The following is a 26,502-nucleotide window of genomic DNA, read 5'->3' as shown; positions in this document are numbered from 1 at the left end:
GAAAGACACTTAAGGAAATATTCAACATCCTTAGTCATCAGAGATGCATATATTAAAACAACTCTGAGATTCCATCTTTCATGTCACTCTTAGGGTCCTCATTGTTGTCTAGGTTCTCTGGGATTGTGATTTGTAGGGTGTTTTTTTCTTTATGTTTAAAAACCAATTATGAGTGAGTACATATGATAATTGTTTTTCAGTTTCAGAAGGTCCCATTTATTAATTGTTTCTCTAAGTGTCTGTGCTGCTGGAGTTATATTTAGGAAGTGGTCTCCTGTGCCAATGCATTCTACTGTACTTCCTACTTTTTCTTCTCTGAAGTTTAGCGTGGCTGGCTTTATGTTGAGGTCTTTGATCCATTAAAACTTGAGCTTTGTGGACGGTGATAAATATGGATCTATTTTCATTCTTTTACATGCTGATATTCAGTTATGTTACCACCATTTGTTAAATATGCTTTCTTTACATTTTTATTTTTTGATTCTTTGTCAAAAATTAGATGTTCATAGGTGTGTGAATTAATATCCAGATCTTTGATTCAGTTCCATTAGTCCTCCTGTCTGTTTTTATACCAATACCAGGTTGTTTTCAATACTGTAGCTCTGTAGTAGAGTTTGAAGTCAGGGTTCATGATTTCTCCAGACTTTCTTTTATTGTACAGGATTGTTTTGGCTATCCTTGGTTTTCCATATGAAGTTGAGTACCATTTTTTCATGTCTGTGAAGAATTTTGCTGGGATTTTGATGGACATTGCATTGAATCTGTAGATTGCTTTTGGTAAGATTGCCATTTTTACTATGTTAATTCTACCCACTCAAGTACATGGGAGATCTTTCCACCTTCTGTTGTCTTCTTTACTTTCTTTCTTCAAAGATGTAGAGTGCTTATCATACAAGTATTCCACTTGTTTGGTTAGAGTACTCTGAGATATTTTATGCTATTTGTGGCTATTGTGAAGGATGATGTTTCTCTGATTTCTTTCTCAGCCCATTTATCGTCTATGTAAAAGAAGACTGCTTATTTTTATCTATGTAAAAGAAGGCTGTTTAGTTTTTTGAGTTAATCTTGTATCCTGCTACATTACTGAAAGTGATATGAGTTGTAGTAGTTCCTTGGTAAAATTTTTGGGGTCACTTATGTAAACTATTATATCATCAGCAAATATTGAGAGTGTGACATATTCTTTTCTCATTTCTATTCCCTTGATCTCCTTTTGTTGTCTTATTGCTCTAGTTAGGACATCAGGTACTATATTGAATATATATGAAGAGAGTGGACAACCTTGTCTTGTTTCTGATTTCAGTGAGATTGCTGCGAGTTTCTCTCCATTTAGTTTAATGTTGACTGTTGGCTTGCTGTATATTGCCTTTATTATGTTTAGGTATGTTCCTTGTATTTTTGCTCTCTCCAAGACCTTTATTAAGAAGGAATGTTGTATTTTTTGTGTGTTTTCCCCTTCTTTGGGATTTGCCATTGTCTGTGTTTTTGTTGAGGTAGCCAGCTTCCTTGGGTTATAGTTTTCCTTATAGTACTTTGTGTAGAGCTGAGTTTGTTGCTAGGTATTGGTTAAATCTGGTTCTATCATGGAATATCTTGTTTTGTCCTTCTATGGTGATTGAAAGTTTTGCTGGGTATAGTAGACTGGGCTGGCATTCCAAGGTCTCTTAATGTCTGAATACCACTTGAACAGGACCTTCTGGCTTTTATTGTCTCCATTGAGAAGTCAGGTATAATTCTGATAGGTCTGCCTTTATATGCTATTTGGTTTTGTTTCTTTGCAGCTCTTAATATTCTTTCTTTATTCTGTATGTTTCGTATTTTGATTATTATGTGGCAAGGGGAATTTCTTTTTGATCAAGTCTATTTGGTGTTCTGTAAGCTTCTTGTATCTTCATAGACATTTCAGTATTTTGTTAAATACATTTTCTGTACTTTTTTTTTCTTCAGCCTGTAGAAACTTTATTTTCCTTCCACCTTTTTTTCCTTTGCTTAGGACCACTCAGTGGTGGCTCCAACCCACTCGGTGGCCTGCGCTGTGGGAGTTGCTGACCAATCCTAAGTGGCTGGCTGGGCACTCCAGTCTTCAGTAGGGAACTGCTGGATGGGTACCGAGAGCACCTGCACACCCTCAGACTGCCACCTCTGGCTGAGCAGCAGTGAACTCAGGAGCTGGTGCAGTCCATTCGCCCTGAAATTCCACCTTGGTCACGGCCTTCTCAGCAGCAGTCTGTTCTTCCTTCTCAATCTCCTCTGGGTTTCTGTAGAAGTAAAGATCAGGCATAACCTCCCATGGGTGCTCACGGGAGATAGTGCCACACATGCGGAGTACTTCCCGGGCCAGCATCCACCGCATCAGGCCCACTGAGTGGGCTCCCTAGTTGTTGCAGGGGATGGCAATGTCCACGTAGCGCGCAGAGGTGGGTTCCTGCAGCAAGGAATTTGAGGACATCCTCCTCCTTCATCTGCAGGACATCAAGGGCTCCGGACATTGTGTAAGTTTCCCTTTTAAGTTATGTCAGGAACCAAGAACAACGCTGTATGGACCCCTCCCGGGGCAGAGCGGAAAAAGCCATTTTCTGTACTTTTAAGTTGAACAATTTCTCCTTCTTCTATACCTATATTCTTACATTTGGTCTTTACATAGTGTTCCACATTTCCTGGATATTTTGTGTTAAGTGTTTGTTAGATTTAACGTTTTGTTAGATTTAATGAATCTATTTCCTCTATTGTATCTTCAGTGCTTGAGATTCTCTCTTCCATCTCTTGTATTCTGCTATTTATGCTTACATTTGTGGATCCTAATTGTTTTCTCATGATTTCTGTTTCTATATTTCCCTTGACTTGTGTTTTCTTTATTGTTTCTATTTCAGTTTTCAAGTCTTAAATAGTTTCTTTCATATGTTTGATTTTTTTTTTGGTTTTCTTTAAGGTGTTTGTGATGTCTGCCAAAATTTTTGCTTTGTGTTTCCTCCATTTCTTTGAGGGAAATTTTCATTTCCCCTTTAAGGGCATCCAATATTCTTCTAAAGTTATTCTTTAGGCCATTTTCTTCTGCTTCATCTATATTTTGTTGTTCAAGTCTTGCTGTTGTGAGGTCACTAATTTTTAATGCTATGGTGTTGTTCTTTGTGGTTTTGTATGTGTTCTTACCTTGTCTACCCATCTTTTCCTCTGATTGGTGTAGTTGTGACTGTCTGTGACTCTGGTGATCAATCTTCCAGGTACCAGTGGATCCAAGGCTCAGATGGCTGTTCCTCGTGGTACAATCAGTGCCACAGTTCCACAGTCACCCCATTGGTCACTCTCTGGAGGTACTGGCACTCCTAACGTTTGCTCAGCTTCTGTGGAGTTTGCTGTCTCAGGCCTGCTCTGGCCTAGGTCACTGGCTCAATCCTGCTTTTGTAAATATTCCTGTTCTTGATCCACTCCTGCAGAGGTCCCTGACTTGGGGTTGGTCCCACAATGGTCTCTGGCTCAGATCTACTCCCTCAGAGGTCCTAGACTCAGGTGTGCCCAGACCTGCACTGGTCCTGGCTCAGGTCTACTCCCTCAAAGGTCCCAGACTCCCACCCAGACCCACAGAGGTCCTGGCTCAGGCATAGTTCCTCAGAGGTCCCAGACTAACACCCAGACCTGCAGAGATTCAAGCTCAGACCTAGTTCCTTGGAGATCCCAGATTCACATGCAGATCTGCAGAGGTCTCTGGTTCCTACCTAGTCCTTTGGAGATCCCAAACTTATGCCTGGACCCGCAGAGGTCTCTTTGGCCTAATCCTTCAAGGGTTGCTCCCCTGTACCTGCTTCTGTGGAATTCACCACCTGCGGCCTACTCTGGCCTAGGTCACTAGCTCCGTCCTGTTTCTGCTAATGTCCCTGGTCTGGATCTGCTCTTGCTCCTGCGGAGTTTGATGTCTCAGGCCTGCCACAGCCTCTCCCTCTGGCTCTTATATTCTTCTCTTATATTATTTCTTCCTACTCTTCTGTAGGGTTCCCTGCACCCCAAATGAAGGGATCTAATGGAGAAGTCCCATTTAAAGCGGGATGTTGCAAGGTCTCTTTTTCTTTGCATAATGTCTGGCAGTGGGTCTCTTCATTCGTTCCTATCTGCTGCAGGAAGAAACTTCTCTGGGGATGGGTCAAGAAGGCACTGATCTATGAGTACAACATTATCTGAACCAAATATGCTGAAACTTGTTTGGGCAGTGGGCAGCTCTACAGGTGTCCACATCAAAGAAACTCCGTTTTTGAAGGGCTGAATAGTGTACTTGAGGATAAAACTTACATTAGTAGAGGACTTGGGAACAGATTCAGTTTATTTGAGGTCCAAGCCATCTGCTACACAAAATTAATGTGAACATAAGAGAACATTTTCTTAGTTTTCCTTATAATTCAGGACCATTGGCTTAATTGCATCTCATAAAAGTTAACAAAAAATGTGGTCTATATATACACAATGGAATATTACCCAACAGTTTAAAAAAATGACATCAAACAATTTGCAGTCAAATGGATTCACCTAGAAAAAAAATATTCAACATGAGTGATGTAACCCAGACCTAGAAAGACAAAAATGATATGTATTCACTTATAAGTAGGATATTAGCTGTTAAGTAAACGGTAACCAAAGCTAAAATTCACAGACCCAGAGAGGTTAAGTAAAAACAAAGGAGTCTAGGGAGAAGCATGAATCTCCCTGGGAAGGAAAAATAGAATATATTCTGAGGGTGGGTTGAGTCAGATGGGGACAGAAGATGAAGGGATCAGGTAAGGAGGAGCCAAGAGGAAGAAGAGTATGTGGAGAGACTAGAATTAGGGATATGCATTTGGGGGCAATATGGAAATCTAGTGCAGTGGGAAATTCCTTGAATCTATGAGGGGGTCCTAATGAGGATTCCTTATAATGGAGAACACAGACTCTGAATTGACCATCCTTTGTAGTCAGGCAAGTCTTCCAGAAGTTTCAACTAGGATACATTTGACTGAGTTGTTGGCCGAGGAGGTTCTCTGAAGATCTCTAAACAACCCAGGTTGATGCAGAGAAAGAAAGTTTTCCTGGGAAAAGGTTAGCATCTGATGTGGGCTTGACCTACATCACCCTACATTCTAGTATCTTTGCAGCAAGAAGGTGCTCTGCCCTCTATAGAAGGTTGAAACTGGACACCAACTTACTGGGGGATATTTGTACACTGTGTAGAGTGTATATTGCCGTGATTGGTATAATAACAAGCTGAAGAGCCAATACCTGGCCAGGCGATAAAGGCAAGGATTCCAGGAAGAGACAGAGGAAATAGGAGATGAAGTTGGGTGTGTGTCATATGCCAATGAGATATGGAGGAAATCAGACTTACAGAATGAAAGGGAAAAGTGTAGTGGTGGGAGCGATGGGTTGTGTCCCGGCTCCCAGTTAGCTTTGCCACTCTGTAAAAGGAATGCCTGGCCGCTTCTCACTGCCCGCCCAGCTAGCTTTACCCGAAATAATTACACGGAAACTGTATTCTTTTAAACACTGCCTGGTCCGTTATCTATAGCCTCTTATTGGCTAACTCTCACATCTTGATTAATCCATTTATAATAATCTGTGTACCACCACCAGGTGGTGGCTTACTGGGGAGATTCTAACCTGCTTTCGTCTTGGCTGGTAGAAGCATGGCGACTGCCTCATTGCCTTCTTCCTCCCAGCATTCTGTTCTGTCTACTCTGCCTACTTAATTTTCTGTACTATCAAAGGGCCAAGGCGGTTTCTTTATTAACCAAAGAAAGTAACACATAGACAGATGACCCTCCTCCATCAGAAAAGCCATGAGGCAAAATGTAGATTCATATAAATTGGCTAACTTAAGTTATAAGGGGTAGTGTGACAAGCCTAGGCCAACACCGTGCTTTCAAAACTAATAAGTCTTACTGTCATTATGCATGAACTGACAATTGACAATGAAACTTAACACACCATCCTAGGCACAAACCCCTCCACCAACAATCTGTCCTGCCAGCAAGATATTCTGGGGCTACTGTGGTACAAAATATCTGAGAGCAGACAACCTATGTTTCGTTTTAACTTGAGGCCCGTGCCATGAAAGGAAGTCCAGGCCTTTTACTGCCCAGATGGCCAAGAACTGGAGACTGGATAGTTCAGAGACCTGGGATAGAATCAAACTGGAGTGCGAAAATACAAAGGAAAACAAAAAATAATCAATGAAATGATTCCTAATAATAGTTCTCTATACTCATAAATTCATTGTTTTGTTTTCTTCCCTTCAAGATAGAGGAATTCTGCAGAAGAGGGGAGGAATGATTGTTTGAGTCAGAGGGGATGGAGGACACAAGGAGAACATGGCCCTATTAATCAACTAAGCAGTCCTTACTTGGGCTTACAGGTACTGAAATGACAAGGATGGACCGAACCAGGTTCTCCGTGTATTTTAAAGCTGTAAGCTTGGTGTTTTTGCAGGACTCTTAACGATGGAAGTAGGTTTATCTATGACTCTCTTGAGACTTTTCCTCCTACTTACACTGTCTTAACTCACCGTGGGAGCTTTTGACTTGTCTTATTGTATCTTGCTTTGTCTTGTCTGGCTGTCTTCTTTTGGAGACCTGCTCCTCTCTGAGGAGACAACATTGCGGTGTTAGATCCCAGGTAGAGCACAAGTAGGGGATCCTAGGAGGAGTGGAGGGAGGAAAACTGTGGTTGGAATGTATTGTATGAGAGAAAAATCCATTTTCAATGAAAAGGTTTGAAAAATGATAACAGCTGAAAATATCTTCATTAACAACTTATACTTAAATCAATAGGATCAATATGTATCTCTTGTGGGAAGTTATACTAGTTACTTTGCTTAGATAACCCCTTTTCTCCAGTCATATCCCTTCATAATATTACAAGATTTACATGCCAGACAACTAAAGTTTTGCCTTTCACCATGAGTCACTTTTTGCACCAATACTCTCTCATGACCAAGAGCAAATTCAATTCTCAGAAGCTCCATTTTTCTATTTTAATGTACACACACATACATGCATACATATATGTATGTGTATGTATGTATTATGGATGTATGTATGTATATGGAGAGAGAGAGGGAGAGGAAGAGAGGGAGAAGAAAAGGGGAAGAGGGGGAGAGAGAGAGAGAGAGAGAGAGAGAGAGAGAGAGAGAGAGAGAGAGAGAGGTCCTAAATATCCCTGGAACTCACTATGCAACCCAGCAATCTTGTCACAATCCTCCTGCTCTGGTCTCTTCAATGTTGGGATTTCTGGCCTCCACCACCTTATCTGGCTCCCCTACTCTTTGAAGAACTCTGATTAATAACAGGCAAGACTGTGTGAACAAAAGCCATAACTTTTAGCTGCAGTAACTTTAGATTTATAATATACCACCGTTGCGTGCCTACTGAAAACCATGCCAATACAAAGGGACTGGCAGACAAAAGAAGACATTGAACTGCTTAGTAAGAAATTATGGTGATTTTGTGGGCATGAAAGAATCATGAGCTTGAAGAATGGAATTTGAAAAATTAAAGAGGAAAGAAATATCTAAAACTAATATTATTAAGTTAGTAGAGGAACAAGGCTTTTCTGTTTTTGTTTTTCTATAAAGGCTTAGTTTTGTCAAAAGACATTGAAGTTCATAAGATTTTGAAGTTCAGAAAGACAAATGTAGACAAATCATACTGAAATAAAAATGGAACAAAACTATAATGCAAACAGTTCTGAAATTCTTTGAGGACGTGTGCATAAAGCCAGGAGAGCATTCACAATGGACGTGACATTTTAAATGTCTTGTCAATGCTGGACAATAAAAAGAGAGATAATTCAAGCCTGTGTGAACAGATGGTATAAAAATCAGAGAGAAGAGTAAGTATTTCTTGGCAATCAGTCTGTTATGTCTGGAGACTAGAATACAGAAACAGAAGCATTATGAAAGAGACAAAACAGATATTTTGAGGTCCAGTGTAGAAAAGTAACTACAAGACAAGGTGCTTGAAGTTTATTCTTCAGTCAAAGAAAATACAGACTAATTTCCTCTTTTTCTCTTTGAAGTTCGGCCCAAAGAACTTTAGACTCCAAATGTATATTCATTCTTTCACAGTCAAATCATGATTTGTTTTGAAGTATATCGTCATTAAATAGGATTGTGCCTCAATTACACATTCTACTCATTTAACATATCTAGACTCCATCACACATTGTCTATTTTTCTGAGCATGTGCCCTGTTACAGTACCTGTTTGGGATCCCAGTGACATGGAGACAAAGATGAAAAGGCTTCTCTCTCTAATAGATATCCAATCTTATGCCGTGGGTACAGTTATGAAAACACACTCAACCCATGTTTTCAAGGCAGTGTGTGTGTGTGTGTGTGTGTGTGTGTGTGTGTGTGTGCATGTGTGTGTGCGTGAGAGAGAGAGAGAGAGAGAGAGAGAGAGAGAGAGAGAGAGAACAAGAGAGACAGAGACAGAGGCAGAGAGACAGAGAGAGGCAGAGAGAGGGGGGGACTATCTCCCATGGAAAAACAAAGAGAGAGAGAGAGGGGGGACTATTTCCCATGGAAAAACAAAGAATCATACGCTTTGTTTGGGAAACAGAATAATTGTTGGAGATTCTGATTATGATAGGAGGACTGGTGGATGCTTAGAAGCAAAGAAGCAGCTGGCTATATTTGAGACTTTGTCAGTGTAGTTCAGAAAACAAAATAATAGTTGAAGTCAAACATTAGAGGGAGGAGATTTCAGAAGCAAGGGGGCAAATACTGCCTAAGTCTGAAAAGAGTTGAACCTGGTTCCCCAGAATGAGATAGAAGTTGGAACACAGTGTTAGAGTAGGGCATGATAAGAGAACTGGCTGTGTCTCTGGACCTGAAGCCCTCCAAATTTATCATCTTATGAATTCAGCACTTGGTGATCTTTTCTATGACATGATTTTATAACTGTATGTCACAAAATATTAGGTAATTGTCTTTCTAAAAATCGGATTTGTTCAGTTTGCTTCCTTTTGTTCTTTGCATGATAATGAGAAAGCACATACACCTTTTTTTGTATTCAACTATTCTTTGTAGTTTAGCATGTTCTATGCTCTGCATAGTTCTGTCTTCTATTTAAGCTTCTTTTAATTTGTTTCACATATCATAAGACTGTCCTAGATGGCCTTCTGCTTCTTTCCTACCTGTCTTCCTCCCCCAGCAGTTGGAACTTCTTTTTAAAACTTCCCAGCAATGTACCTGTTGCAACAATATTTAGGAAACATGACTAAAACAAGAGGTCTCTGTGTTCCTGCCTTACACCCATTCATAATCATTCACACAAACATTTATCAGCTGGCTATTAGTTCTGAATTCTAGGCATTTACTTAGGAAAGGTAGTACAAAGATTCATGGACAACATTTTGTACTTTCTATGTGTACATTTATCTACAGAAGGAAGTCCTGAGATCATAAGTTGAGGCTGCAGATTAGTGATTAGTGCATGTCACTGCTTTGGACCAGTAGTCATGCACTAACATTTCCAACATCTGTTATTGTTATATAATCTGTATGTGTTGTTATGCGAGAGGAATTTCACGTAAATCTCAACTTGAGACTATGAAGGGGGATAGTGTTAGCATCATTTCCCAAATAAATATGCTTTCATATGTGTCACCATGAATCTCTGTGTCTTCAGGTGTGTGTATGTTAACAGTAAGACAAGAATTAAGATACAAATCTTTTCCTACTTTCCTTCTAACTTTCTGAACTGAGCCAAGCTCAAAAAATGGAAAAGAATATTGCTTCCATTGTGTGTCAGCCATCGGCTTTGGACTCAAGCTCTTGTAGATCCCCTCAGAACTTGGTCAGGTGATGCAAAGCTTCTTAAACTTGGCATCGTTGTCTCTAACATGGAAATGTTCTCAAGGTCTGTAGTGGATACTAAATATAGACCGTTTGCTGTATGTGCAACACATTTGGAACTGTGCTCGGGACCTGGGAAGCACACTCCATGCATATAATACAGCAAACAACAATTATTTAAGGGAATGAGCTTAACGAACAAAGCATGACAAAATAAAGCAAGTCAGATCAGAACATGAAGATTTTGTAGTTGTTCTAAAATGCTACCACAATTTACATTCTTCCATACAGTCTAGAATAAAAATCAAAATTACATCCAATAACATAGCCACCTGAGTAACATATACTAACGGGTTTTGACTTCCAAAAGTTATTTCAATGAACTTTCTTACACTGTTTTCTGTCGCTCATCTCCTTCATATGGATTCTCCCAAATGCTTTGCTGCATTCTGATTCAAAAATCAGATTTTGAAAACCTAAGTTGTTTCACTTACAATATATGAATGTCTATTCTCTATCAATCACATGCATTTTAGCAATTTAACATCTTTCTTAAATTTCACTCATTCAGGATCTTCCAAATCACAAAATAAAAGCCCTTCACCAATTTTATTTCATTACAACAATTGTCGTTGGATTTGGGTTACCAGGTACCTAGGGTTAATGAGAACAATTCCCTGAAATTCAGATTCCAAGTTCAGTATTGATCCACAGCAAGTACCAAACACATGACCATGAATGAGAAAATAAATACTCTTTTTTTTAGCCAATATTTGCAACAATTCTCCCAAAATACCAGGGGCCAGAGCTCACCTCAGATATTTTCTGAATTCTAATTTTCAGATCAATGAGAGACCTTAAACTGAAGGACCTTGGGCTCTAGGGAACCATCAAATCTTCTGCCTCCAGGAAGGATCACATGTGCTTGCTATAGTCTCACTGAAGGAACTGGTAGCAGAATCCTTGTTTTTGTCTCTTCCTTAGTTGACTACAGAAAGCTCTATTTTAATGCAATCTAGGATTGCATTAACTGCAAAGAATTTTAGATTTGAATTAATAAAATGCTTGAAAAATTATATCAAATTGACCTATGCTTCTTTTGCAAATAAAATTACTTAAACGCAATACAGAGAATCAGAAAACATCCTGGCTTTCAGAAAGAATCTGTTTGCTAAGACGATGATTTGATGTTGATATCCTAAGAATTAGTCTCTAAACTCTTTCTTCAATTATTTTCCATGACATGGTTGGAACCTACCTTTAGATACTTCGGCTTTTAATTATGCACCAATGATATTACCTTCAGGCACGACGTTGACACTATCACCACACTTTTGTGTCCTTCCTTTCTGACACCACTAGGTCCTTAGAATACAGATTGTTTTCCATTGTCTTCCTTTTTTTCCATTTTGAAAAAAATCAACAAATTTTTACATATATATAATGAATTTTATTGATTTCTCCTTTTTGGATCTCATCCCTCCCCTCAGTGTCTGAACCTTTCTTTTATACAAGTCCCACACTAACCTTCATGGTTTTTTGTCTATGGTCCTGAGTTAACACTTTCTTCCCAAAATATGGGTGACGGGTTATTTCCGAAGCAAGGTCAATTTGTATGTGGCTTCACCACTGAAGAAAGCCATACCTGCTTTCCCTAGTAATCATTAACTGCCAGTAGCCTCCTAGGAAGGACCTTCTCTGCAGCTGTGTTGGTTAGGCCTTGCTTGTGTTTGTTTGTTTGTTGTCAACTTGACAGAAGCTAGAGTCATCTGAGAAAAGGGAATGTCAACGGAAGAGTTGCCTTCACCAGACTGGCCTGAAAGGAAGTTGTAGGGCAAGGTTTTTATTGGTGATGGATGTGGGAGTGCCCAGCCTAGTGTGGGTGGTGCCATGCCTAGACAGATGACCTCAGGTTGTATAAAAAAAATTAAGCAAACAATTGGAAACAGGCCAGTAAGCGACATTATTTTATCGTCACCTCAATTTGTGCTCATAGGCTCCAGCTTTGAATTTCTACCCTAGTTTCCATTCATGATGAACTGTATTTGAGACATATATGCCAAATAATCCCTTTCCTCTTTATGATGTTTATAATAGCCATGGAGTAAAAACTGAGATACATCCATTATTAAATGTTGAGAAGCCCATTATTGTGCAACTGAATTTAAAGGAGCTATCTCCAGTTGTTATGTTCACTGCATAGTAGATACTGGCAAAAGGAGATCATAATGAACACTTGGTTTTATGATGAGACGAACCCCAGAGAGAGGTATCAGCATTGTAATTTGGCAAGTAAAGAGAATGAGGCTGATGGGGATTAAAGTTATGCTATATTACAATTCACCAGGAGACATACAATTGGTATTTAAAGTAGTGCTATTCTTAGAGAATCTTTTGAACTTCTGGTTTGTTCATTCATGTCGTATTCACTAAACACATAACTTTGGAACCTCTATCACCATTTCAGTAGCCATTGCCTATTTGAGGGTCCCAAGATGAGTTATTATAGAAATGCATACAGACATTAGAGAAACATTAAAAGAAAAGGTGATGAAGGCATGCATAGGAAGTGCCTGTTTCACAGAGTCAGAGAGACAATGACCTTTACTCTTATTCACATTGCCTTCTCAGCCTGCTACTATCATTCCCAGAAATGACCAGCTGAAAGAATCGATGGCTTTAATGTGAGGCATCATCTTCCTAGCTGCTGCCAAGTTGAAGGCAGATGTTTGCCTTTTCTCTAGAATGTCCACGACAATTACATTGTGTGTGCAAGTTAGTGTTCCTTCTTAATAACAGATCATAACTGAGTATTCTTTCTCTAACAGGATTATTAGCCATTTTCATAATGTTTAATGACACACATCAAGGATTTAATCTATGTCTCTCTCAGAGCATGGCAAGTACAAGTAAATTATAATGCCCCTAGAACACAGTGTATTGAATTTCAAGATAAAGTAGATTATAGTAAATATTAATCTTTCCAAATTGATAGAATGAAATATTAAAACATTTCAAACAGAATTTTAATGTGAAAATTAAATCTTTGTTAATATTTTTAGCATTCTAGAATCAAAGAGCCTGGTGACAGAGAGATTACTCAAGGGTTACATTATAGCTTATCTCATCAAGTTCCTGATACATTAAATTGCTAGTCTTTTCTGTATAATTATGTAGAGAAAGCATTTCTCCATGTGAAACAACAGAAGGCAGTTGATCAACTGAGATGAATCATGTTAGTTTATAAGTTCTGTTATTTTTCTTTTACACTTGGGCCTGGAGCTGTCTCTGTCTTTGCTCCATGCCACATGAGGTATTTTTGTTGTTAAAACTATTATTTTAGAAAAAAAAAAAGGTGCCTTAGCTAATGAATTCTGTTTCTTAGCAGTTTATGACATTTGCCACATTTTCTAATACAAAGGTGAACTTTAAGCATGCATGAGTGCAGATAGTTTCAGAAACAATACTGGCGGAGTCCAAAAAATGTCCTGAGAGTCGAACGTACACAAGACATTACCAAATTATGTCCATATAAAATAAACAAAGGGGCAAAACTGTCTAGCTTAACAATACCCTGGTTTTGTCTCTGCTATATTCACCTTGGACAAATAATATCAAAAAAGGATAAATATATTTTTGATCTGACAAGCATGATAAAACCCAGGTAAAGAATCAAGAGGAATATATCAGCTAATAAACAAATAAAATTTAGGAGAATATCAGATATTAGATAGTCTGCATTGTAAGGCAATGTGCAAATGAAAATAACCAACTGAATAAAAAGTAATACATCTTAAAATGTTCCCACGTTATCACCTATCACCAACTACCTATCGACAAAAAAATAATAGCATCATTCATTTAGTTCGTCTACTAAATTCAAGGTTATTTTTCCAAAGCCAGTCTAGTACTAGAAAAATGCATTAATGTAACTTTTAATTAAAATTTGGCTTAGAATTTGTCTGTCCCTGCAATGAGTGAATATTTATTTTTAATTAAAAATAAAAAAATACAATGTAATTTGAACGTGTCTTTTCTCTTCTAAATTTTGACAGCACTCTAATGACCCATTAGTGCAGGTAATTTTAGTGAATTCTAAACAATCCATTAAGACAAATAATTGTTTTGTGTGGTTGTTTGTACCAGGCCAACTTTTACTGTTGAGGCTGCTTGCCAGTTTTTGTTAAATAAGTCAGTGAACTTATTCTTCCTTTGTGACTGAGCTTCAGATTAGCTTAGATCCAACATTTCTTCAGTTGTTTTTTTTTAGTAGAAATTTCTAGGTAGCCATAATCACCCATCTTTTCCTTATTATAATTTAGTTCTCTAATGTTTTAATTTTGAGGGTCTAAATATGTTTTCAAGACTCTTTCTAACTCTGCCAGCAAGTAGTTTGACAATGCCTTGATTTAGTATCACATGCAGCCTCCTCTGAGGATTCTTAAGTTATAGTTGAGAATGATGATGTCAGTCACAACAGCAGCTTCTGTTCATTGAAATATCACTGCCTGTCACATCTGTGCTAATAAGAATTATTCATGTTTCTGTTTCTGCTTATTCTTCTAAAGATCCCTTTGAGATGTATACATTATTTCTTATTTGCCGATCATGATGTACCTGTTTCGAGAAATTATTAGTTTCTCTAGCCACACATTAGTAGAATAAGATTTGAACCAAAATTGCTTGATGGAAATTTACTCTGACAACACCTGCTTTTAACAATGATATGATCATAAAATTCATTTTCATCTACATTATCGTCATAAAGAAATAGCAAAAAAAATAGGTTAAAAGATGGATGGAGAAAGGACTTAAGCTAAAACCAAAAGAGAGTAAAAAATATATCACTTAAAATGCTGTTCAGCTTATTAATTAATAATTGTTAATTGTTTCTGTAACAATAATTGTAGGACAGGATTGAGGTGTTAGGAGTTTCTGGACATTAGAATTAGTGGGTAGACAAAGGGATTCAAACTAAGAGAATACTCTAAATGGAATGACAAAGTTCTGATGTGGGTTCACAGATTTATTGATGACTAAACACATTTGAAGTATGCAAATTTAGAAATATCGAGAATAGTCATGATTTAACAAGACCAAGCCATTAATCTGACACTGACTTCCTGTTTTTTCCATGAGTCATGTCATGAACACATATGTTGTATGATTCAAGTAACTCTGATTACAAGTATTCTTTTAGATATATAGAGAATAACATTATAAATACATACATACATCCACACGTGTGTATGTGTGTCTACTAAATACATAGATGGCAGATTTTTACCAAATGCATCATTTTGTTTTAGACATAGGAGTTTCTCATTCTTTCTTATTGTGACAGAGGCTTTCTTATTTTGACATTGTGTCAAAACTATTTTCTCTAACCTCCCTTAAACTATTGCAAACAAAAAGCAAAAAAGGGTACTTGGGCATGGGGAGAAAATACACCACATTTCTGAAGATGGCCATGCAGTATACTATAGAAAACTTCAACATTTTCAAGAAAGATCGGCAGCTCTGGGATCAGGCTGAGGAGATTGCCAACTGAGGAGAAAATAGGCAGAAAAAAAAAGGGGGCTGTGCTTAAGCACTGACCCACCAGTCATTTCATCACCACTGGTAGTGGGCTTTCCAATGACAGTCGAAGGAGATGTGCAATTGATGTGGGCTCGCTTCAGGATTTATAGATGACTCCTGTTGCAGTGACTGCAGGACCATAGACTAGGAGACAGAATCCTTAAAAGCAACCTGGCTCCAACTTAAGCGCCATTCTGCTTTCTGATCTTACACTTTCCAGGTTGAACCAAGTCCCATATTTAAGTGTGTTAGGAGCTCAGAAAAAAAAAAAAACCCTGCAAACTGGAAATTAGGATCTGTAAGATTTTCAGAGTGTATACTCATCACCTGATTTTAAAAGAAGTACAAAAGTTGAAGGAAAGAAACACAGGTTCACACAGTACCAGAATACCTTCCTGTGGTGAGAGAACTATAAACAAGGATTTGTGATTGTTTCTTTTGGTCCTCTAATATAATACACTATTTCTCTATGTCTCTATCTCACCCCAAAGATAAAAATCCAAAGGTATATGTGTTAACAGTCCAGAAAGTTTATTAAACTAGTAGCCCTTTAGAATTCTAGCTCGGATGTCATGGACATTACTACCACTTGCGATTGGTGCAAGGCCAGGTACAGAGCAAAGGTAACACCAAAGCGGCACAGGCAGCCCAGTCCTCAAATTGGTAAAAGTAATGAAAATCTAATGCCTGGGAGTGGGAACAGCACTGCTTTTACTTAGTGGGAAGCCCTAGGTTTTTTGCCCCGTGTTCATCATTGGTTGTCTTGATGGATAACTCACTGAGCCTCTCTGACAGCACATCATCACATGAAACCTCAGGGCAGAGGAGCAGTGAATGCACATTACTAACAAGAACGACACATTTTAACATGAAAGAGAGCATTGCAAGAGGAAAAAAAAGTAATGTGTATATCACAGCTATATTTAGCTTAAGAAATAAATATTGGCACAACAGCACATCAATGTTTTGCATATTTTGTATAGCAATTATTGTGTTATATTTGCATTGCCTATTTTACATCTGATTTTTGCTCTGTTCAAGAGAAGAGGGAGAATGAATGGTAAAGATTTTTGAACAGATTAATATTGAGGTCTTTAATCCATTTGGACCTGAGTTTTGTGCATGGTGATAGATATGGATCTATTTTCATTCTTCTACAGGTTGACATCCAGTTATGCCAGCACCATTTGTTAAAGATGCTTTCTTTCTTCCATTGTATAATTTTAGCACCTTTGTCGAAAATCAGGTGTTCATAGGTTTGTGGATTAAGATCTGGGTCTTCAATTCGATTCTATTGGTCAATATCTCTGTTTGTGTGCCAATACCAAGCAGTTTTCATTACTGTAGCTCTGTAATAGAATTTGAAGTCAGGGATGGTAATGCCTCCAGAAGTTCCTTTATTGTATAGAATTGTTTTGGTTATCCTGGGTTTTTTGTTTTTCCATATAAAGTTGATTATTGTTCTCTCAAGGTCTGTCAAGAATTTTGTTGGGATTTTGATGGGGATTGCATTGAATCTATAGATTGCTTTTGGTAGAATTGCCATTTTTACTATGTTGATCCTCCCAATCCAAGAGCATGGGAGATTCTTCCATTTTCTGGTATCTTCTTCAATTTCTTTTTTCAAAACCTTAAAGTTCTTGTCAAATAGATCTTTCACTCCCTTGGTTAGAGTTACCTCAAGATACTTTATGCTATTTGTGGCTATCATGAAAGCTGATGGAGCACTGGATTGAGCTCCCAAGATCCTAATGAGAAGCAGAAGGAGGGAGAACATGAGCAAGGAAGTCAGGACCACGAGGGGTGCATCCACCCACTGAGACAGTGGGACTGATCTAATGGGAGCTCACCAAAGCCAGCTGGACTAGGAGTGATGGAGCATGTGATCAAACTGGACACTCTGAATGTGGCTGGCAATGAAGGCTGATTGAGAAGCCAAGGACAATGGCACTGAGTTTTGATTCCTCTGCATGGACTGACTTTGTGGGAGCCTGGTTTGTTTGGATGCTCACCTTTATAGACCTGGATGGAGGGGGGAGGACCTTGGACTTCCCACAGGGCAGGGAACCCTGACTGTTCTTAGGACTAGAGAGGAAGGGGGAGGTGGGGAGGGGGAGGGAAAAGGAAAGCGGGGAGGAGGTGGAAATTTTGAATAAATAAATAAATAAATTTTTGAACAATTAGAACGAATTTATGACAAATGCTTCTTCCTTGAAGAGAGACTAAAGAAGGCAGTGCACTGTTCTAGAGAGCTCACAGATATCTGCAGGAGATCAGACTAACATTCATTTATTGCAATATCTTTAAGCACAAGACTGACTTCAATCAATTCATGCCTGCTTCATGGGAAGTTGTTTCCTACCTGCATGAAGTCTGTTTGTGGTGTCTTAGTTACCTTAGTATTGTTCTGACAATATACCATGACCAAGGATAATTATAAAGAAAAAACTGCAATTTGGAGCTCACAATTCTGAAAGGTTGAATTCTGTGTCCAACATGGCAGGGATCTGGGCAACAGTCAGATGGGAATGGTCCTAAAGAAGATAATGAGATCTTACTTCCTTATTGACAAGTTAGAGGCAGAAAGAGAAAGACAGAAAATGGGAATCCTGTGGGGCTTTGATTCCCAAAGTTTACCCCAGTGATTCACTTCCTTCAATGAATTCACACTCCTTATCCTTCCCAAACAAGTTCACCAGCTGGGGCCGAAGGATTCAAACACAGGTGTCTATAATAGCTACTCCTCTTTCAGAGGCTTATACCATCACACTTAGCCTTGTGCTGGCTAGGATTATTCCACATGTCTGAATATATTTGATCTAGATTATCTCACATTTCAAAACTTCGTCAGAAGAATTTTTAATAACATAAAAATTTGATGAAGGCAGTTTCTGGCTGTTACAAAGAATAGAGAGATGTAACCTGGACTGCCCAAGTTAATAACAGGCAGCCCTGCATCAAAAATGATGCAATTAGAAAAAAAATTCCAGCATGGATAGAGAATGAATATAGTTCATTCTTTGATATGTTGCAATTTCAAAATATTCAACACCCTCTTCTGACTTCTGTGGGAAATGCATGCACATCATACACATATATACACACATTCACTCACAGAGCAATAAAATATCTAAATAAATCTCTTAAAGAGTAAATAAATATATGGGAAACAAGCATATAAGCAAAACTAAAGGGATGTATTGCTCTTTTTCTAGTTCCCACAGCAAGCTACTTTCTCCAAGTTCAACTCTGCCTTACAGTGTCGAATTTAATTTTCACAATATACCTGAGGAGATTGAGCTCCCAAGTTCAGACAGAGATTCCCTAAACCAGGCAATCTAAGCCTAATAAGGCTTTATTTTACCGACAAACTAGATTTTACCTAGCGCTGGATATAATGGATAGACTCCTTTATCACCACATCTCTGGTCTTCTCTTAGCTGTCGCTTCCATGGTTCAGAGCTGCTCATCTTGATCTTATTTAGGAGAAAGAATGAGTAAAAGGATCATGTAGGTACAAGCTTGTCTGACAGAAGAGTAAACATCCTGTGTCATTCCTCTTAAATCACTGAACTCTTAATCTTGTCTCCCTCATTAACTCAGTCAGAATTCACAGATGTCAAGTACATGCCAGAAACTACTCTTTGCAGATGAGAGGAAGGGAGAGATAAATCAAGAATTAGAGTTTCTGCCCTTGTTTAGCTTAAGGCTTCTAGTAAAAGATTCATATAAAACCCGTGATTTAAAGTAATTGATTTATTAATCACGAGTGTGCAAAGAGAGGCTGGGAAGGATGTGATCCTCTGACACTTGTCTGTTTGATTCCAGCCTCTGAGATGTCATTTCATCATCTGCCTATTTAATACACTCTCTCCCATTGGACTGACTCTCAGCTCTTTCTACAAGGTCAGTACCTAGATTAGTGTGTGCTTATGCTTATCTTTAAAATCTCGTGGGGGAATATCCCTGACTTAGATGTTTTCCAGAAGTATCTGCTGATGGAGATTCATTCAGCTGGAAGGAGAGAGTTTTTACAGCACACACAGTCACAGAATCTAAGAGGTGCTGTAGAGATTCAGAGTAAAGCAATGATACCAAATCTAGCTTCTTGGATTTCCAGGGATACACACAAACAATTATAATTTGAACTAATTAAGATAGTTTTTTTAAAGCAGTAGTGTCACAGTGTTATTGAAAATTAGAGTAGGGAGGGAAAAGTGTAGCAAACTCCTTGCCAATTTTCAGATTTAGCTTTTATAATAAATTTATAAAATGGTATTGGAAGATTGTACACAAAATTCTGAGCAACCTGGTACAGAATGAGATTACAAAAGCCACACAGCAACAGAGTAGGAACCAAGGTAAGAGCTTTGAATTCAGAGTACCATACTCAGTTCTTAAGATGATAACTTACCGAAACTCTTTCAAATATGTGAAGATCATGCTTTGGGGGTGGAATCTTAATGCTTCATACAGTTGTACATATGGGGTAAGAATGCTTAGCTTTAGTTAAATTGATAGGAAGTTATATGTCTGCTGGATAAGTTATAGGGTCATTCAAGACTCTCAGAATATAAATTTGAAAGTATAATAATACTTAGTTTTGGAACTTAGAAACTAAGACCCAAAGATTCTGTAACAACTACAGAAGTGTCCGTGGTAATCCAAAAGCAGTCACCATTTCTCAGATTCCCATGACTCAAGTTAACACTGGTTAAGATGTTAACACAATGGTCGCAGTTTTATGAGAGTGAAGTCTCATGTTCGAAATGTGGCAGCTTTCAAGAAAGAACAATGGTGAAAGGGATTCTACATCTGAAACCTTTGGCAATAGTGTTCTCAGACCAGAATAATAAAGCCAAATAACCCACGTTTGTTTTTATCAAACATTTGATCTTAACTCTCCTTTTAAATAATAAAGTCTCACACTTAGTAGGTTCATGTTAAATGCTTGTCTACTATGCAGCTTCTCTGACATTTTTAGCAATTATTGGTACTCAAAATGATCTTCTATTTTTCTAGATTTCTTAACACTATTATATATTATGTAATTTAATAATATATTTTGTGAAGTATTATGTAAATAATTTTTCTTAATTATTTGAAAATTTTATATAAATTCCACATATCTTTATTATATCTTTCCCTCCTTTACCATCTCCAGTTACTTCCAGAACTGCCCATCACATCACACCTCCAAATCCCTGTCCTCCTTTTATATTTATTTATTTAACTTACTAAGTACAATTAATGTTGCTCATTTGCTCATGGACATGGATGGATTCATCTGCTAGTGCATAGAGAGGCTACCAGTGGCCATACTTTACCCACTCCAGGAGCCTTCAGTTCCAAATAGTTCCACACCTAGAGGTGGGGACTTGGGAGTCCCTCCTCAATCCATACTGTGGTTTTTAACTGCTTTGATTTTGTTCGGGTCTCATGTTGATAACCACAATTGCTAATAGTTCATGTGTGCTACAGTCAGGTCATGCCCAAAGGCCACTGTCCTTCTTTACAGCACTTCTTATTATTATCTGTCTCTTCTGTTCTTTCTATCCTTTCCTCTGTATTTTTTCTCTGTATTACACAGAGTGGGGCTTTGAGTTAAAAGTAACATCCGTAGATGGATGCCCATAATCACCTATTTTTATTATTTTGAACAGCAATGAACATCTGCAACAAATATTACCCAATGCAATAAAAGTTTGACCAGCTTTGGCCACTGAACAACTCTATAGATATAAATGCAAATATTTAGAATGTAATTGAATATATTTTTTAGAAAATTAATAAACTTCTTCATGTCAATAGATGGAAATAGGGTTTTTCTTTCCTTGTGGACCACTAAATCCTCTACAACCAATTTATCACAAAGCACAGGACAGATTTTCCTTCAAGTCTCTAAGAAGAAAGATAAATTTATCTGTGTAGAGGTAATTATTTTCAAAATGATCTTTACAGAGACTTTGGTTAATGTTACTATCTATCATCATGATTGAGTCATAATTTGCATGGTATCTATTTTGTTACTTTATCCTCCAAATTTAACATATAACAAAACCAGAAATACATAATCAAAGATGTTATTAACAACAATATATAATTTTACATGTGATCCTAATTCCTGCTACAAATGGAAAACTAGAACCTTGTCAGTTATCAGTAGTGACATATGTCTTTTGAAACATGGACAATAAATGGTAAAGATATATGAACTAAAGTGGATACTGTGTAAACATCAAGAAATATCACCAAATCTTTTGAAATGAATTAAAATAAAGATTCAACGTACAACTAAGCAGGTGAAAATATATTTTGTGTTCACATATCTGATGACTTAATAGAGCTAGAGGGACACTGAGCAACAGACCTAAAATAAACCTTTCTAAAATATTGGAGGAAATTTAGATTTACCTTTATTATCTTTTTTTATGGTAATGGCTGACCAATGGCTTTGCACATGACAGACAACCCTTCTACTACCCAGCTCAACCTGCAGATATGCCCTCTGATAGCAGTGATTTTGAACTCTGAATTTCTTCTCACCATCTCCACGTCTGTTGAAGATAAGTCATTGTGAGTAGCAGTTTCTCTACCTACGCTTGCTTCCCCAAGCTCAAAGGATCTAGCATCACTCAAGTCTTTCCTGGTACCTAGTGCTAAAGTGAAAAAACATTTTAAACAGCCTCTGTTTTGCCATGTCCATTGAGTTCCACCCTGAGATGGAAGACAGAGTCACTTCAATAAGAATTTCCTGGAATAAGGCGTTTGCTGAGTTCTACAGGCATGCAGTGCTGTAGATAATCCAGCATTGTCCCAGGAATGAAGAATGAATTTGCCAATGAAAATAAAGTAATATTGAATAAATTCTACCACTGTCTTTCCAAGACCACTGGTTTTCTGAGTTTTTAAAAGTTATTTAATTTACATGCTGGTCACAGCTTTCCTTCCCACCTCTCCTTCTCCCCCCGCCCCAGACCTCCTTTCTGTACCTCCCATCAACAACTCTCTTCTCCATTTCTATCTAGAAAAGGGAAGGCCTCTCATAGATATCAACAAAATATACCATATCAAATTACAGTAAGACCCTCCCCTGAATCTCCCAGGAACCTTTAAGGATGGCCCCAGCTACGACTAGCAATAGTGGATATGTTACCTGAATTGGCATCTCTGTTGTAGCCCAAGTTGAGGCAACATCTGTTGGGGCTCAGCCATGAAGGGTTTGTATGTTTCAGAATAGGGGCATGAGGATTAGGAATATTAGGCAAGAAGAATAGAAATACAAAAGAAATACAGAGACATAGGATAGTACTGGGAGGACAATCCAGTGAATACTGAATGCTTCTGTGTTTATTTCTTATGATTTTTAAATAATCCAATCCAAAAAAGGGGAAGAAGGTAAAGACATTTTATCATGATATAAGAAACAAAGTGATTACCATCTTAATACTTTAAACACCAAGTAATCACGTCTTATATCAAGATATTTTGTTAGTAGCCACACCTTAAGCCAATCTCCTGTCAATAACCTTGAAAGACCAAGAATGAGGTCAAGTTTGAACAGACCCACTTCTGTAAGCTTTATTAAATAAATTTTAAAAAGGAAGAATATGTGGAGGTTGAACCCCGTCATATGTCACCCCAACCCCAACGTGTGGCTATGACACATCTCCTGTGACCAAATCGGTGTTAAGTCCCACTGTCATCGGCAACTGATGGAAAGCGATGCAGACCCACAGCCAAACATTAGGTGGAGCTTGGGCAATCCTACAGAAGAGAGAGGAGAAAGGATTGTAGGAGCCAGAAGGGTCAAGGGCACCACAAGAAAACCCACATAATCAACGAACCTGGCCTTATAGGGGCTCACAGAGACCGAACAGACAAGTAGGGATCTAGTATCAGCCTAGAAACTAACCTAGGCACTCTGCATTGATGTTATAGTTATATAGCTTAGTCTTCTTATGAGACTACCAACAGTGAGAGCAGGGCTTGCATCTGACTCTTTTACTGGCTTTCGGGACCCTACTGCTCATACTGGGTTTTGTGTTCTTAAACAGGCAAAACAATAACAGATACAAGAGCAACAAGGTCAATCTGAACTCAGAGTCTTTTATAATAAGGTGAGAAAAATACTATCAGTCCTGTTAGCTTTTTTCAAACCATGTTTACAGTGATAGTTAACTTTTTAGTATTATAATAGGAAATGCTTTTAAAGGTATGAAAAAGAACTATATCAGGTGAGAGAGATGAGGACATTAACCTGTATTCAAAACTGAAATTCTGATTGTAGAGGCAAGAAATGCTTCCCATGGTCTGTGTATATGCTTCAATTTTTTCATTTAAATTCTTCCATTCTCATTTTTATTACATAAACCCATTTAGTTTATTATTTCTAAAATTTATTTTGTTTTAGATTTTGTGAGCGCGTGCATGTGTGCATGCATGTGCATATGTGTGTGTGTGTGTGCATGCGTGCGTGCGTGCATGCATGTGTTGGGGAGAAGTAAAGACCTATGAGTGGAGGGGGGAGGGAGGTAGGATGAATATGGGATCAGGGAACAATATATTTCAACTAAGGGAGCCATTTTAGGGTTTACAGGAGACTTGATTATATATGGGATCCCAGGTCCAAGGAGAAATCCCCCAGATTGCTCTCTGGACAGAGGAGAGGGTGCCTGAATCGGCCGTGGCCCATGACCATACTGATGTATATTTTGCTTATCACCATAGATCCTCCGTCTGGCGAAGGACGGCTATGCAGTCGGAGGCCCATATTGGAGCACCAGATTGAGCCCCCCGAGGTCCGGAGGGGGAGCGGAAGGAGGAGGAACATGAAAGACGAAATCAGTACTACGAGGGATGCTATCACCCACTGATACAAGGGAACGGATCTGATGAGAGTTTACCAGGGCCAGCCGGACTGGGACTGAACGAGGACGTGATCTAGCCAGATTCTCGGAATTTGGCCGGATTCTCTGACTGTGGCTGGCCCGGGGTCTTTCTGGAAAGCCATTGACTATGACACTGGGACCTGTTTCCTCTGCATATGCTGGATTTTGGGGATCCAGTCTGGACGCTCGCCTCCCTGGACCTGGAGGGAGGGGGAGGGAGCTGGAGCTTCCCACAGGGCAGGAAACCCTGACTGCCCTGGGGGACGGAGGGGAAGGAGGGGGGGAGTGGGGAGAGTGGGAGGGTGTTGGGAGGGGGGGCGGAAATGGAAACTTTTATAATTTAATAAAATTTACTAAAAAAAAAAAAAAAAAAAAAAAAAAGACCTATGAGTGGAGGTGCCTGAAGACTCCAGGGGCATTGCATTTCCCTATGTCTAGAATAACAATCAGTTCGGAGCCATTTAACTAGGATGCTGGAAAATAAACTTGGGTCCTCTGAAAGAGCATTTAATTTAAAGATGCTCTTAATGGCCAAGCTGTCTCTCCAGATCCCTGTCTCTTTTTTTTTAAATATTTATTTTAATTTTTCTTTTTATATGAATATTTCTGAATGAATGCTATGTGTATGGGAGTGGCTTTAGGAGGCCAGAAAGTGACATCAGATCCCTTGGAGCTAGACATCCAGGCGGTTGACACCTGTTTTACCTGTGTGCTGGGAACTACACAGAATCCTTTGCAAGATCAACAAAGGTTCCTAACCACTAAATCATCTCTCTAAGATCCAAATTTTCTTTCTGTATTCCGACCTGCTTGAGATAGCTTTCTGTTTGCTTATCCATCTATCTAATTTTTTTTCATTTCTATACCTATGAACTTTCTATTTTTCTTACTTTGCTCCACAAATACTTGATTAATATAGTTGTGATGCCAGGAGTTGGTGTAAACTCTAAAATATTTATAATATTACAAGTGAATTGCATGGCATTCACCCTCAAATGATGCGTAATTAGAAAGACGTAGAAAGGAACATAGCAGTAAAATGACTGCCAAGGACATTCTGCTGTGCCTACATACCCATGCTTCTCTCGGCCCTCCTCAAGGAAGGTTTTTTGCAGCAGATAGAACTGCACAACTAGACAATGTGCAGAATGAGAGTCCTTGGAAAACATAGCTCTAAATGGGAAGTCGGAATCAAACTTCTGCCAGCAAGGCAGATGGATCTGCACATAAAGATTCTAAGAGCCATAGATGATGGATAACTCCTAGGAAAAGGTGTCCTCCAGACACAACAGCACTGATACACACGTGAACTCACAGAGACTGTATCAGCATGAACAAGTTTTTCACATATTCACAACAGAAGGCTTCATGGTACTGAGAAGAGTAAGTGGAAACAGGATGCTGTAGTGACATTTCAATTGTATATTAATAAATAAAGACTGCCTGAAGATCTGAGAGTAAAACAGTCCCACTGGTCATCCTTACAGACCAGATTATGGTAACACACACCTTTAATCCCAGTAACCACAATGATACTCACCTTTAATCCCAGTAAGAGCCACACTAGTTGCCTAAGTAAGCAAGTGGTACATGCTTTAATTACAATGGTGTACACCTTTAATGCAAGCCCATGGAGGATGATAAAAAGGGAGGAAAAAGCTCTCAAAACACAGTCTCATTCTAAGAGTCCTAGAGACAGTATCGTCATTTCAAATTGAGGTCGAGGTAAGAGCCAGTGACTGCTTTGCTTTTCAAATCTTCAGGTTGAACCCCAGTTTCTGAGCCTTAAATTTTATTATTCGTGTTTTAGGATGCCACTCCTAACCAAAATCTCTTTGCAGCTAATACCCCTGGACAATGCCAAAAGCAATGGACTGTCACTAGGCGGTATCAACGATGTTTCAGGGCAGGCCTCATGGCCAGAAGAAGTTGGTCAAACACGAAACAAACTCAGGAGCCTTTTTTTTTGCCCTTTTTGCTTACTTTCTTTTTATTCTGTCTTTTTTTGTTCATTTGTTTGTTTGTTTTTACTTTTATTTTTGTTTTTCCTTCTTTTATTATTGTTTTTCTAAAGAGAGATAAAAAGCATAAAGTTGGATGGATAGAGAATTGGAAAGGTACTGCGAGGAGTTGGGGGAGACAACAACATGACCAAAATGTATTGTATACATTTATTAAATAAAATTTGTGCCAGACTTTGTTGACTCACCATGGG

General features: G+C 38.5%; 1 long non-coding RNA gene across 1 annotated transcript; it reads left to right on the top strand.

The window, feature by feature from the left end:
- The first annotated feature begins 19,191 nt into the window (after nt 1-19,191).
- LOC146891067 (uncharacterized) lies at nt 19,192-23,516 on the top strand. Its single transcript, XR_014998174.1, has 3 exons — nt 19,192-19,302; nt 21,864-21,972; nt 23,454-23,516. It is a non-coding gene; the product is annotated as an uncharacterized LOC146891067 (long non-coding RNA).
- The last annotated feature ends 2,986 nt before the right edge of the window (nt 23,517-26,502 follow it).

The sequence above is a fragment of the Myodes glareolus genome, chromosome 19 (genome assembly GCF_982192425.1).
Source record: "Myodes glareolus chromosome 19, mMyoGla1.1, whole genome shotgun sequence".
In the NCBI taxonomy this organism is placed as follows: Eukaryota; Metazoa; Chordata; class Mammalia; order Rodentia; family Cricetidae; genus Myodes; species Myodes glareolus.
The sequence above is the reverse complement of the archived record's forward strand: the minus strand, read 5'-3'. Positions and strand labels throughout refer to the sequence as shown.